Raw genomic sequence first — 14,689 nt, 5'->3', positions numbered from 1 at the left:
TCTGAAAACCTTAACCCAACATACTTCCCTGTGTTATTCAGAGGATAGCAGACCCTGCTTTGTAGGACCGTTTTCATGCAAAAAATGCCATTACTCCTCTATGCCTTTTATTGACTCTCATGAACCTAGCAAGTCACTTCATGATTTGCATTGTATCCTTATCAATGTTCGCTCAATGCCCAAACACCAAATTGAGATCTGGGACTTAATACACTCTTTGACCCCAGATCTCTGTTTCATTACTGAAACTTGGCTAAAGCCCCACACGGTATCTGCCATTACATTGGGAGTACCTTTGGGATACAAACTTCATCACTCTGACCGCACTGACAAAACAGGTGGCGGCATCGCCATAATTTATAAAGAGTCCCTCAAACTAGACATTCTGGACAAACGATGTTGCAAAGAAATGGAAACAATGGTTTTCAGAATTATCTTCCCAAACAGAAAGGCTAGTAAAGGCGTACTTGTATACAGACCACCTCCTCCATGTCCCAAGTTTTCTACATCTCTTTTGGAGATGTTAGGCCCTCATATACGGGCCAATGAGGATTTTCTCCTCCTTGGAGATTTTAATATTCATACTGACCGACCTGACTCCATAGGCGCTAAAAGTCTGTCTATCGACATGAACACCATCGGTCTGACACAAAAAAATCAGGATCCCACTCATGAAGGTGGACACTGCATTGACCTGATATACACCAACTTTGATAACATACTGTGTCATAAACCCATCCAACTCAACTGGTCAGATCATTTTCTATCACAATTCACAATTTTTAAAGCCAATGTAGGTCCCCATAAGAAACCCCTACCCCCCACCATACGCAGACAGTGGCACAAACTCACACTGGAGACGTTACAAAAGGTGTGGGAAAAACCAGAGATTAGAGACATTGAAGATGCAGAACACAAGTTAACTATGTTCCAGCAATCTCTTACTACAGCCATTGATAAAATTGCCCCCCTGAAAACATTTAAACAGCTTCCTGTAGCTAAGCAGGAAAAATGGTATACCGAGGCCCTTAGGAAAGAGAAGCAAGAATGCAGGAGGATAGAAAAAAGATGGAGGAAATCACATTCTGAGGAGAACAAAAAGGCACATCGTGCAGCGCAAAACAATTACTATAAACATATTAAAGCTGCCCGCAAAAACAATATTGCTCAACAGCTCATAGAAGCCGGTAATTCTCCTAAAGAACTGTACAGGATTCTTGAAACTTTCGCTAAACCCATGGCTTGTACAAGTCCAGATGACTTCTCACAAAGTCTATGTGAAGAGGTCTCATCATACTTCGAAAACAAAATAGAAGCCATCTATGAAAAAATTCTGACATCCCAACCAAATAGCGATACCTTGAATGTCTCCTCCCCCAATAAAAATACCAACTTCACATTAACCACATTCCCTCCTGTTAATACCGAAGAGCTTTACACAATAATGACCCAAGTAAAATCTGGATCACCGAATGACCTTATTCCTGCTAAAACCCTAACCTCCCTCCGCACCCTGCTAGCCCCCCACATTCAGGATGTAATAAATCAGTCTCTTAAAGAGGGAAAAGTACCAGCTGAGTGGAAAAATGCAGTAGTGAACCCCATCCGCAAGAATGCGGCGCTCCCGTGGACAGAGCTCTCCAACCTTCGTCCCATCTCCCTTCTGCCTTATTACAGCAAGATGGCCGAGAAGCATGTTAATGCACACCTGTCCAGTTACATCGAGGCAGCGGGCGGCCTAGACCACTCGCAATCTGGTTTCAGGCCTAACCATAGCACCGAATCAGCCCTCCTCTCAGTGACAGATAACATCAGAATGTCACTTGATAGGGGGAGCTCAGTGATTCTGGTGCTATTGGATTTGTCCGCTGCCTTCGACACGGTGTCGCATGAAATTCTCCTCGACCGTCTGAAGGCAGTGGGAGTAAAAGGGACCGCCCTTGCATGGCTTGAAAGCTTTCTCGAAGACAGACAACAAGGTGTCAAACTAGGCTCCCATAAATCTGTCTGCAGGAAGCTTACCAAGGGTGTGCCACAGGGCTCATGTTTGAGCCCCACGTTATTCAACGTATATGTGGCCCCTTTGGCAGAGATTATAAGATCTTACGGGTTCTCCCCTATCTCTTACGCTGACGACACTCAGCTGTTGTTTCCCTTTCAGACCATCACACCTGCAGTCATGAAATCCTTTCAAGACGGCATGAGAGCAGTGGCGGGTTGGATGGCCCAGAACTTCCTCCAATGCAATGTGTCCAAAACGGAGGTCATGTTGTTTGGAGGGGCCACCCTGCTCTGGTCGCCGGATTGGTGGCCACTTGAGCTAGGACCTGTCCCAGCGCCCAAACTGACCATCAAAAATCTGGGAGTGCGCCTGGACCAAGCTCTGATTATGAAAGAGCACGTCAGTCAGGTCACGGGAACGTGTTTCCGTACAATTGGTCTTCTACGGCGTATCTTCCCCTTCCTACCTAACATCTATAGGAAAACGCTGGTACAGGCACTAGTCCTTGGACGAGTGGACTATTGTAATAGTCTACTCATTTCCGCCAACCAGGAACAAATACGCAGACTGCAGGTGGTGCAGAATACTGCGGCGAGACTCATCCTGAATGCCCCTCCCCGTACCCCTTCCGCCCTCTTCTCTCCCACCTTCATTGGCTCCCAGTGCAACAGCGAATAAACTTCAAAATCTGCTGCATTATGCACAAGTGCATATATGGGTCTGGTCCCAAATATTTAAAAGAGATTTTTCTTCCCTATTCTCCTGGACGTGCTCTGCGTTCTAGCAACACCATGCTGCTGCATGTTCCTAAAATCTCCAGAGCGAGACAGGGGGGGCGAGCACCCTCCCTTAAAGGCCCCTTGTTGTGGAACTCTCTTCCACCTCAGCTGAGGCAAATCTCTAACCTCTTCGCCTTTAGAAAAAAACTAAAAACTCACCTGTTCGCACACGAATAATCTGGCCATTCTCTCTGTCACCCCCCTCATTACAGTTCGCCCAACTCATACAGAAGCTACGCGCGGAGATACCCCTTCGGGGCTGATTCAGGCGCGATACAAGACTATAAATAAATAAATAAATATGGCTCCAGCTGATGACATAGGAAATTGTCTGATGTATCCCCTTCTTCTATCTTGTTAAGGTCTGCACCTGAAAATATGATCACGGACAGAATATTTCAGTAATGTTTTTGATTTGCTATGTTTCTGACATCACACCAGCCTACGATTGGAATAATGGAATAAAGATGTTATTAGACAAGACACTTGTATGTATGTGTTGGTGTGGCATGATTGAGATCCTGAGCTAAACATTGTGTACATGCAACATATCAATGCTTACACAAGTAGCTTGTTTTGGCATTGTAAAGTTCAAATGGATGTACATATATACATTGCTAGATGTGAGAATTACTACAGCAGACAATGGTGAAAAGATACATTGTGCAAAAACAAACATAACAAAAAAATGAAGTAGTCAGTAATGGTGAATGAAACCACAGTTGTATAGCCTACTTTGTCTAGAGTCCAAAGTCCAAAATACTACTCCCATCAGAAAGGGAAACGTGTCTAGAAATTGACCACAGAGTAAATGTGTGAGACACACTGGAGGAAATGAAGGTTGAGGTTTCTTGCTTGCTGTGGTGGGTGTCTTGCCATCCGTACCTCCCGCAGGAGGGTATGTGCTGCTGCAGAGCGTGCCTTTCTCTGACAGGGCTCCCTTTCTGTGGCTGCCACATATGTTGATTGCCTGGATGTCATTGGACCACAGGAAGAGGTAGATGGTGGTAGAAAAGCCCTGCAGGGGGTTGTTTTGATATCCTGTAGCACCCCAATGAGCTGGTCTGTGGTGGTTTTATGGGTGGCCAGCTCCTGGTGTATGTCCCTCTGCAGCTGCTTCATCTCCCCGATTTCCATCAATACTTGGCCCATTATGCCTTGGGACTCCTGATAGACTCCCAAGACTTGTCCAATGGTGGCCTGGGTATGAGTGGCTCCAGTGGCCTCATTCAGCAGGCCCACAGTTACCCTTCAACAAACCCTACTCCCACAGGCCTGTGCCCTAGGCCCAGGGTGCATTCTCCCACTGGTTCCTAGTTTCTCTGGGTTGGTGATTGTCACCTCAGGATCTAGGACTGGGGAGGCATAAGATGGTGTTGACTTTGCTAGGTACACAAATTGGAAGTACTGGGCTTGGTTGAGGTATTGCGTTGGGTGAGAGGCGTTGTTGTGGGCACAGTGAGACCCACTGTTGCCATCTGCCCAGTATGACCAGATGTGCCAGGACCATAATCCACATCCACATGTCCAGCAGTGTTGTCGTTACTGAGCGCTTAATCCAGGGGTGGAGTGGGAGTCTGTTCGGTGGCCAAGCTCTACTCAGGAACTGTGCCAGATCGACCTGTTGTGAAACAGAAAATATTGTTATTGATAGAAGTGTGGTATCGACATCCAAATGTTTTGTGTCACAGTAAGTAGAGACCTAGGAAAAACAAAATAGGTAGAGATTACTATTACATTTCTGTGGTATTGAACTTGTTAACAAGACATTTGCAGACATTCAATACATGTACTAGAATTGAGCAGCTCATTAGATGTGCTGATATGTTGCATCTGGATTAAAGAAAGAACATGACTTCTCCCAAGCATTTAGACAACACAGTGGAGAAGTAACGTGTGTTTGACCATTCCAAGGCCTAATTGTGTACAATACAGGTGAATACACAACTTGATTGTATATCTAACATTCGTGATCATGTGAGCAATGCACAGTCAAAGGGTCACTTGCCACTTCTAATCAGCTGACTTAGCTTAGTGCCTTACAAATATTTGAGATACACACTTGGTATTGTGTCACCCATGCCATCAATAGGTTCAGTTGTGGAGACCAGGGCAACATATAGCTAAGTAGACAGAAATGTCTCTGAGTAGGGCATTGTATGTAAATTGCTCAGTCCATGAGAAATTAATATCAGTTGTCACATGTCAGACAAGTGAGAATGGGCAAATTCGCTATTGCATCTTGTTTTCGGAACAGAAACAGGACCTCAGAGAAATTGTAGTCATTTCGGTCTCTACTTCCCAACACTTGACAAATGGTGAACTCTGAGGGAAGTGAACTTCAGTTGTAACATGTCAGACAAGTGAGAATGGGCAAAATCACTATTGCATCTTGTGTTCTGTAACAGAAACAGTGCCTCGTTGTAGTTGTAGTCATTTCAATCTCTACTTCCCAACACTTGCAAAATGGTTAGTGTAACATACTTATTGTCAAAATGGAGTTAGGCTGGACAATACATATACATATTGACACATATCATGGGTCCTGATATGATAATTTAATAGTAATACACTTACAGACACCATCCCAACATGAGGCATGTAATAGAGATCGATAGATGTGATTTTGTATGCAACAATACACGTTAACATTGCTGCAGGGATTCTGCGTGGTCACAGAACTATGGGGCCGATTATGATGGAGGCAGAAAAGCCCTAATATGGTGGCGGTGTCTCTCAGACACTGCCAGACATATTAGGATGGCTGTCAAAAAATGCTTTTCCGCGGCGGGGTCTTCGCCGTGGAAAAGCATACGGATCTTCACCTCGGGGGCCCGTAGCGGGCCCCCTGGGTGAAGGGGGGGGGGGGGTGGGGGGTGTACATGGGGGGTACCTATGGTACCCCCCTGCATTTGTATGCAGAAATCGGTAGGCACCGCACGGTGCCTGCCGCTTTGTACATACAAATGCAATGTATGCATTTTTAACATTGCGGTGGGTGCAGCTTGAAGCCGCACCCGCCGCAATGTTAAACATAGAGGATGTGACCGCCAGGGTGGCAGTCACATCCTAATTGAACAGGAGGGAACGCCGCAGCCCATACGGACATTCCCTCCTACTCAGGGCTCGCGGACGGACGCAAGTCCGTCCGCGATCGTAATGTGCCCCTATGTTTGGGAGCATAGAACCTTAGTAGGCCTCATTCTTCTGGACCTTACAGCGGCATTTAGATACCATCTCCCATTCCATTCTGCTTAGCAGATTGAAAGATATCGGTATCTCAGAGGTAGTTCTAGCGTGGATAACATCTTTTCTAACCGACAGATCTCAAACGATCGCCCTAGGTCCCTTTCTCTCCCAAGAGAAGAGGGTCTCATCTGGAGTTCCGCAGGGCTCCATTTTGAGCCCTCTACTCTTCAATATTTATCTAATTCCACTCATATCCCTGATTGAGTCATTCGGCATACTTGTAACATCGTATGCCGATGATACGCAACTCATCGTGCCCCTAGAGGAACACTCCACTAAGGCTGAACAAAACCTCAAAAGCTGCCTGAAGGCCGTTTTTCATTGGATGGATGTAAACCACCTAAAATGTAATTCCAGCAAGACTGAGATTCTCCCAATGGGAAAAAACACCAACTTCTGCCCAGGCCTATGGTGGCCCGAAGACTCAGCTGCTCCCCCCCCAGACTGTATCAACTGCAAGGAATCTTGGAGTTCTGTTTGACACAGATTTGTCTTTCGACCAACACGTTAGGACTGTGGCTGGCCGTTGTTTTGGAATCATTAAGTCTCTTAAAAAATTCTTTGATTTCTTACCGATAGACTCTAGAAAAACCATGGCAGTGGCCCTAATTCTGGCACGTTTAGACTACTGCAACGGCCTTCTGGCGGGTGCAAAGAAATCCACACTCAAAAAACTCCAAAGTGTACTCCATTCTGCAGCCAGATTAGTTGTGAAGCTACCCCGAAAATCTTCAGTATCCGCAGCTTTAAAAACTTTACACTGGCTCCCACTTCATAAAAGAATATTTTTTAAGATTCTGATTGTTGCATTCCGGGCATTTAATCACTCTGGCCCGAAATATCTCATCAGGCGTTTCCCTCACTACAATCCCAGCCGAACCCTACGCTCCTCTGATGACAATCTAATCCTTCCAGCTAGGTTTAATTTGAAAACCAAAGGTGGCAAAACTTTGAATCATCTGGCCACCAAAGCCTGGAACTTCATCCCCAAAATCCTGAGGTCCCAAACTCAAGAAAAACATTTCAGAAAATTATTGAAAACTTGGATTTTTAATCTTCCGGATGATTACACCATGGCAGCCATCTAATTCTTAGCCTCTAGGAAGTAATTTGATCTCATACCAAGAAATCAGCGCCAAGATGCTCCTTCCGGAGCGACCGTTGCGCTCTATAAATACATCTACAAATTACAAATTACAAATAGGCAGGAGCTGAGTCATCCTACCACATGAGTGCCCATGAGCTTGGGACCGACTAGTTATAGCATCTCACCTACCCTCCTACTCACTCACAGAGGAATAAGTGATTAGACACCCAAGAACACAACACTCCTGGCCCTCTCTGGAATTGCGGTTACATGACACACCCTTTCGCTCTCACACTCGTACTAGTCCACAATAAGATCTAACAGAGACATGAGAACTGTTTTAAATGTTTTTTATAACTATTGTGCTCTAGTATTCAGTATACGTGCCAGAACAAATAGGACAATGGCTAATATAAATACGGTCAGCATAGTACGTAGTCCTCTAAATCGTAAACGGAGCTATCATGATCAGTCTAGCCTTACCACCCTCCCCATCTACAGAAGCAAATTTATATATTAGAAAATCTCTGGGTGTTAGCTGCAGGCCCCGTACCTTAGTATGCACAGAAGAAAGTTCTAAGTCTCAGGTGCTGTCACAATTCTTTCCCTGGAAAGTTCCCACTCCAAGTGTCTGTTACCTATCTGTGCATACCTACATGACAAATATACGTGTTCACAAACAACAGCTGGATTTGCATGTTTTGCCTAGGTGCTAGGGCCTGACCAGAAAAGAATAACAAGGGCATTGTTGTTCGGCCTTGTCTATTTGTTCAGACCAAATCCCAGAATGAGAACAGAATGCAAAAACAACAGTATGTTCTGTGGGAAAGTACAGTGTGGCACAAGTAAAATGTGTTTGTAGAGTGACGTACGCAAAGGAAAGGTCAGTCTGCAACGTGCTCATGCTGACATAGGGAAAACGAAAATGGGCCTGCACGGGACATATGACAACACTGACAAACATCCCTGATACTTTGAGTATAACATGTTAGGAAAGTAGATAGACAATACAATAGCAAAAGCTGAGAAGAGAGCATGCAGGACATTGAAGTGTTTTGACAGTTAGTGAGGAGTTACTTACAAGACTCCACTCCCTCAGCAGGATGGCCTAGACCTTTTCCTCCCAAGGAAACAGTTGTAATGGGGCACTGGGAGGACCACCGCCAGTCCTCTGGGCCTCCAGGTGTTGTTTGCAGGCCAGGGAATGCACCTTCCCCCTCAGGCCATTCCACCTCTTCCTAGTTTCCTCCTTTGTGCGCAGGGTGGTACCTACAGCATTCACTCTGTTGACTATCCTGTCCCGCATTTTACTTTTCCTACTGAGACGAGTATGTTGGACTTGGGCTCTTAACAATTGTGGCACTACTCTTATGATTTCAACCAACATGACTGACAACTCAACTTCTGGATCACATGGATTTTTTTGACGTAAAGTAAGTGTAAATTACAGTGAGTGACAATGACAAAAAAATACCAAGGGATTTTAGAAAAAAAATGCACCAAAAGTGTGTGGAGAGTGTTAAATAGGATAGGGGGAAAAAAGCTGTCTTATTTGAACAAAAAAGTGTGGTGTCTTTCTTACTGTGCAGCAGTGGAGAGGCAAAGGATCATAGTCTGGTATGGGGTGTTTTTTATAGTGTGATTTGCTGGTGAGTCCACTTGGTCAATGGATATTAGCTGAGTGGTTTTTATATCCATCCAATGGGCACTGTTCTGATGCTTTGCTGAGAGCATACCGCTACAACCTATCGCCATTGAAGAACCACTGCAAAAGGACCGCCAGTACAACTGTGTTTTCGTAATCGGCTCGGTGGAAAGCCGCAGCCCTGACGGCAAAGGAGTTTGCATTGCTAACATTATAGTCCACCATGTCACTAGCATGAACCACTCTGTTGATGGGGTTTCAGGCTGCAGGCATTGTAATAAGGCAGGCAGTAGACCACCAGCTCAGCGGTCTTCTTGGAACCAGCGCATAGGTGTTACGGCAGTGCAACCACCAAACTTGTAATAAGAACCATAGTGTTAAACTTCAGAAATGCTAGCAGTGGACTGCCTCTGCTGTTCCATAAGTTGGACGGGTTTGGTTGGGGGGCTTTGGTCTAATTATTAACAAAGAAACAGCATCTCAACAGGAATATCACGTGGGAGGACTGTTCAAGGCGAGAGTAAGTCACATAGCACAGGGAAAAAAACAAGGGGCTAACAGGTTCACTCCTGTTCCTTGTTTGTCCTAATTATTAACAAAGCCAAAATATGTTTGTTTTCACTTACTAAATTGAGTGCTAGGGAACTTGCCCCAAATACCTTGCAGTCCCGCTGCGCCTGTTGTGCCCTTCTAACACCCGAGTTGTTGCTGCCCCCGGTGGGGCTCTAAAGCGAGGGAACTTTGCCTACTATTGCTGAGGGGGCCGTTTTTGCCAAGCCGCTCGCCGCACGGGACTCGAGTGACCAGGAGTCCGTGCATGCTTGCAGCTGCGAGGAGCCCCGCCCCCACGCACACCGGGTCTTCATAACTCCTTGCCGGACCCGCTGGCGCGGGGACCCGCTGCGCCTGTTGTGCCCTTCTAATACCGGAGTTGTTGCTGCCCCCGGAGGGGCTCTAAAGCGAGGGACGAAGCCTGGACAAAGGGCGGGCCGCCTGTGGCCGTCCGGGGCCGGTCGTGGCTGGGCTGGGCCATCCCCCTTTGCAGGACATGTTTCATGGATGCAACTTATAGTCAACAGTATATCAGGTTAGTGATTAAAACTGGTCTTCGCATTTGTATTCAACATTCTAGCGGTATTTTGTGATTTGTAGCCTGCTGGGAGTTAATTGTTGTATATTTACCTAGAGTGAACCCGATTAACACACATTATGGGAAAAAGAACACCGGCAGTGTCTGGATCAAAGATCAGGCAGAAAATGGCCATAACCTCTACTACTACCCCATTGCCAAGCCTAACTGCCATAGACAAAATGTTACAGAAGACTATTGGCGTAGTGGCAACGGCGATAGAGAACACTGAAAGACGTCTCTCACTCCCACCAAGCATGCCCCCATTTATGCATCAAGACAACTCATTTGACTCTCTGCTTGCCGCATCTTATGCAGGGCTCCCCAGAGCTGACCCTAAGAAGAATCATATAACTCAGGACACGGCACCACCAGAACATCTTCATACGGGTAGCAGGCTTTCATCAACTCCCACCATGCTGACATCAAGCATAAATATTAGCCAAGACTCTTTACCATTTTCAGTAAATGACTCGGTACAACAAGAGGACATAGAAGTGTGCCCGATCATTGATATGTCAAATACGGATAAGGAAAAGAGCGTCAGTATACCAGTACGAACTAGGGGGCAAAAGGCTAAGAGTAAATTGAAACATATAGTCACTGAGCCATTAATAAATAAGCAAAGAGGCAAGGGCGGCCGTAAGCAACGACGGCGGGCACTTGGTTCTGCAGGGCAGAGAAGGGACAAGGGGGAGGGCCAGCCCAATGACATAGATACTCAAACCTCAGAGGCCAGTATGGTGTTGGGGAATGAAGGATTTTGGGGGAGGATGGAGACCCTGTTTTCTACTTTATATGGGCCCTTCAGCCTACAAATTACTACTATTGAAAAGAGGCTGAAAGTGATAGATGAACACGTAGCAAAACTGGGTATAGGGCCTAATTTAACAAATAAAACCAATCTAGGGGCAACCAGTTGAATTAAGGTCAATAATGTAGTTAACACTAAAACAGATGTCCGTAACAAAGCTCCTCGCCCAATACCAAGCACGAGTAAAATCTCCGTAAGTGCTCAACCCCCTGCCAAACGGGTGCCCGATCCTAATGCGGTAAAGGTAATTTGCTCAGAAGGTACGATTCCATCTACTGACACAAGTAAAAGGTCACCCGCTGGACAAGTTAATAGGATGCCCAAAACCTCCCAGCAGATAAGTTGGCCGAAACTTTGGTAACCAATGTAAGACAGATCACGGCCCGCATTAGTTTACCCCCAGAATGTGGGGCCTATGTAGCGGTCCTAGTCAATGTCCCTAAATTGAGGAAGGACCAAGATGAAAACCCTGCAAGCCTCAAAAATAGAATTCTCCATTGGTTATGTAGAAATTGTAATTTTCCAATGGAAGAATCGAATGAGATAATTCTAACACAAAGAGTGGGTTGAGTGGGCCCTCTGAGAAAAAAGTTTGAGGGGGACTGTATAATTATAAACTTTAGATCCCCCCAATGGGCCCAGAAGACGCTTGTTAATGCCCCACTGCCTTCACCCTGGGAATTTAACACAACTCTGCTCCCTCTAGGTTATTTTTATAGGCATCTAATGGACCCAAATTTTAATTTTAGGAAAAATTCCTCATTGCGTTATCAGGACATAAATCCTAATTTTAGGAATAATCCTTTATCGTGCCACCAGGCTATATTCCCAATGTACCCACGGCCCAGTCCTTGTTTTTCCACTCCTCCTCAGTACAATCTAAGAGAGAGACCTAATGTAAGGTTTAATCAAAATGTGCCCCGGAATGAGTTTAGGCACATATATAATATTCCAACATATAATCGATTAGAACAAGCCTTCTCAAACCTAGAAGATCAAGATTGACTGGGGAATAAGAAAAGTAACATCAAACCTCAGGGGGCAATTGATAAAGGGGTATATTCAGTATTCACAAAAATCAAAAAAGTTAGGGGAACAACATTGTATGACCACATCCCCTCCCCTACGCCTACACAAGAGGATGTAAACCCAACAACGATTAAAGTCAAGCTGAGTATAGACAAAGGTGTTAAGACTAGGTTAGCCAGGCCCACCAGTAATTTTAACTTGACAATCCTTAGTTGGAATGTTGCTGGGCTAGAATCGAGATTGTCAGACCCACAATGGGTAAAGTTATTGGATGGTAAAGATATTATTATGCTCCAGGAAACATGGGCCACAGAAAACTTTCCTATAGAGGGCTACCACTGCTTTAGTGTGGCAGCACCCAAACCTGACTTTGGCCGCGCAGTGGGTGGACTACTAATTGGGATTAAGATATTGGCCGGTGGCATTATTAGAGATTTACCAACTGAGAATCCGAATGTACAGGTTCTCGAATTCAAGAGACACACTCGGATTTATCTAATACATTTTTATAACAATGATTTTAATTCTGTTCCCAATAAGAATTTCATGGCGCTCTCTAAGATTTTACGTAACTTGGAATTAAATTCAGATATAGATGAGGAGACAGGGATTCTCATCGGGGGGGATTTCAATGCTAAAATGTTAAAGAACCATCAGTTAAAGGAAAAAACTCAATTAGATCAAGCAGAATGAAGGGGCACTGAACTAGAAAACTTGTTAACTGAGCACATTCTTAGTAATGCCTTGGAAGCAGGTAATATGTCTAGTGTTCATTATGCCTCCACATTTAAAAGCAGAGATTGTCTCTCAACCATTGATTTTGTTTTTATGTCCCCCCACTTATTAGACTGTATAACAAAATCTACAGTATTGGAAACATCATTTGGAGACCATAATCCTCTTACAGTTACCCTACATCTAGGGCCAAGCCCTGTATATGCTAATTTAAATGGTGCAAGAGGTATCACACCCTCGGGAGATGGCTTGCGATTAAAATGGAGGGGAGTTGATAGCGGGGCCATATTAGAAACTGTGAAAAAGGCACATTCCCACCAGATTAACTCCTGTCAATCCTATGATGGGAATTGCCTTAGGATAATTGCGGACTTTGGCAAATTATGTTTTGTTAGAAAAACTTGCTAATCAGTTGCGCTGCCAAAGAAAGATAAAGATCCAAGGTGGTTTGACCCCGCCTGCTCACTAGCAAACAGGGCACTGTGTAGGGTATTAACCACTAAACCCAGATGCACAGTAGAGGTTCAGGTGGCCAGGAAACACTATAAACTTGTAATCGCCGAACGGAAGGCTGTATTACTGACAGAGCAGTGGGAGTCACTGGTCGGAAGTGCAAGCCAGAACAGCAGTGGCCCCTTCTGGACGGCCGTCAGGAAAATGCGAGACATGGGCAAACAATTAACTCTGATTAGCTGTAACATAACCAGCAGTGTCTGGGAGGCCCACTTCTCCCAAACATATGCCACACCAATTAAGGAGACAACAAGTTTTGTCCCCGTTCGTCTGTGTTGTTTACAGATTGGTCTCCATGAGGTTGAAGTAGCCATCGGACAGAGCCTTGGCCAGTGGAGAAGTGTGGCTCACTGGTTAGAGGAGGCAGACCTGGAAGCAGAGGTCAGCCTGGGACCAGGGTTCAATTCCCGGCCCGGCGGGGTCTTGAGTCCTAAAATGTCCATGGATTCGACAATTCTCGCTCCAGTGCCTACTTGATTCAGGGGTTCACACTCTGTGACTCTGGGCAATAGCTTGCTTAATCTCCACAATGGCCCCTCGAGGCGGGATGCCTGGCTTTCACCTTGCGGATACCCTGCTGGGGTTATCTCACAGGGGAATACCAGGACGGGTTCCCTAAGCAAGCGCTTAGAAACCGGTTGGTGATTTGCGCTATATAAATCCCTGCACATTTACATTTGGCAACAAGGCTCCTGGTCCTGATGGACTCCCTATAGATGCTATTAAGTTCAGTCCGGATTTGTGGGCACCGATCCTTCTTAACGTTTTTGACAGTTTACCCTCACTGCCTATGCCCATTACCTGGTCCACTAGTACGATAGTCCCAATCTTTAAAAAGGGCGATAGGTCAGATCCGGCCAACTACCGACCAATTTCACTCTTGGACAACACCCTAAAAATCCTGGGGTGAGTCCTTTATAATAGGGTGTTGGAGTGGACGGAAGACAGTGAATTATTGGACCCCTGTCAGATGGGATTAGGAGCAAGGTGGGCACGGTGAAGCAATGTCTGAATTTGAAGTTGGTCATCAACAAGTATAACATCGCTCGATCGTCCCCTATTGACCTTGCATTTATGGATCTTTCATCCGCTTTCAATATAGTTAATAGATCCAAACTCTGGTCCATTCTTTTGGACTATGGTCTAGATGAGGCTCTTGTTACCTTTTTGGCCTACCTCCATACTGACCTTAAGGCACAAGTTAGGATTGGGATGGGCGGGGAAGTTTCCGGACCCATTAAAGTAGGAAGGGGGTCAGACAGGGGTGCGTTTTAGCACCCCTGCTTTTTATCATTTACATCAATGGTTTAGCCAAATCTTTAAAACAGATGACTCCAGATGTGCCAATAATCCAGGGGCAACCATTACCAGTTCTTTTATACGCAGATGATGCGGTCCTTATGGGCCGCACACCTAATGCTCTGGGCCAACTTATTAAAATGTTTGTTCAATATATGGAGGCTTTAGACCTGCGTGTGAATTTAAAAAAATCTTTTATTATGGCATGTGGCCCAGGGAAACGGAAACACAATACCATACATGTAGGAACAGAGAAATTAGATTCTGTAAATACATTTCCATATTTGGGGTTGGTTTTCGCTGCGAACAGCTCGTGGAGTGGGCATGTGGGCCACGCCACGGGTAAGTTCTCGAAAGCCACCAATTCCGTCTTGAGCTTGCCACGTCCAAAGAAAATAGGTGCCACCA

At 45.4% G+C, this 14,689-nt stretch overlaps 1 pseudogene; it reads right to left on the bottom strand.

Moving 5' to 3' along the window:
* Positions 1 to 3,570: 3,570 nt before the first annotated feature.
* Positions 3,571 to 14,689, bottom strand: part of LOC147702232 (uncharacterized) — an 87,564-nt pseudogene continuing 76,445 nt past the window's right edge.

This window comes from Lissotriton vulgaris, chromosome 7 (genome assembly GCF_964263255.1).
Source record: "Lissotriton vulgaris chromosome 7, aLisVul1.2, whole genome shotgun sequence".
Taxonomy (NCBI): domain Eukaryota; kingdom Metazoa; phylum Chordata; class Amphibia; order Caudata; family Salamandridae; genus Lissotriton; species Lissotriton vulgaris.
The sequence above is the reverse complement of the archived record's forward strand: the minus strand, read 5'-3'. Positions and strand labels throughout refer to the sequence as shown.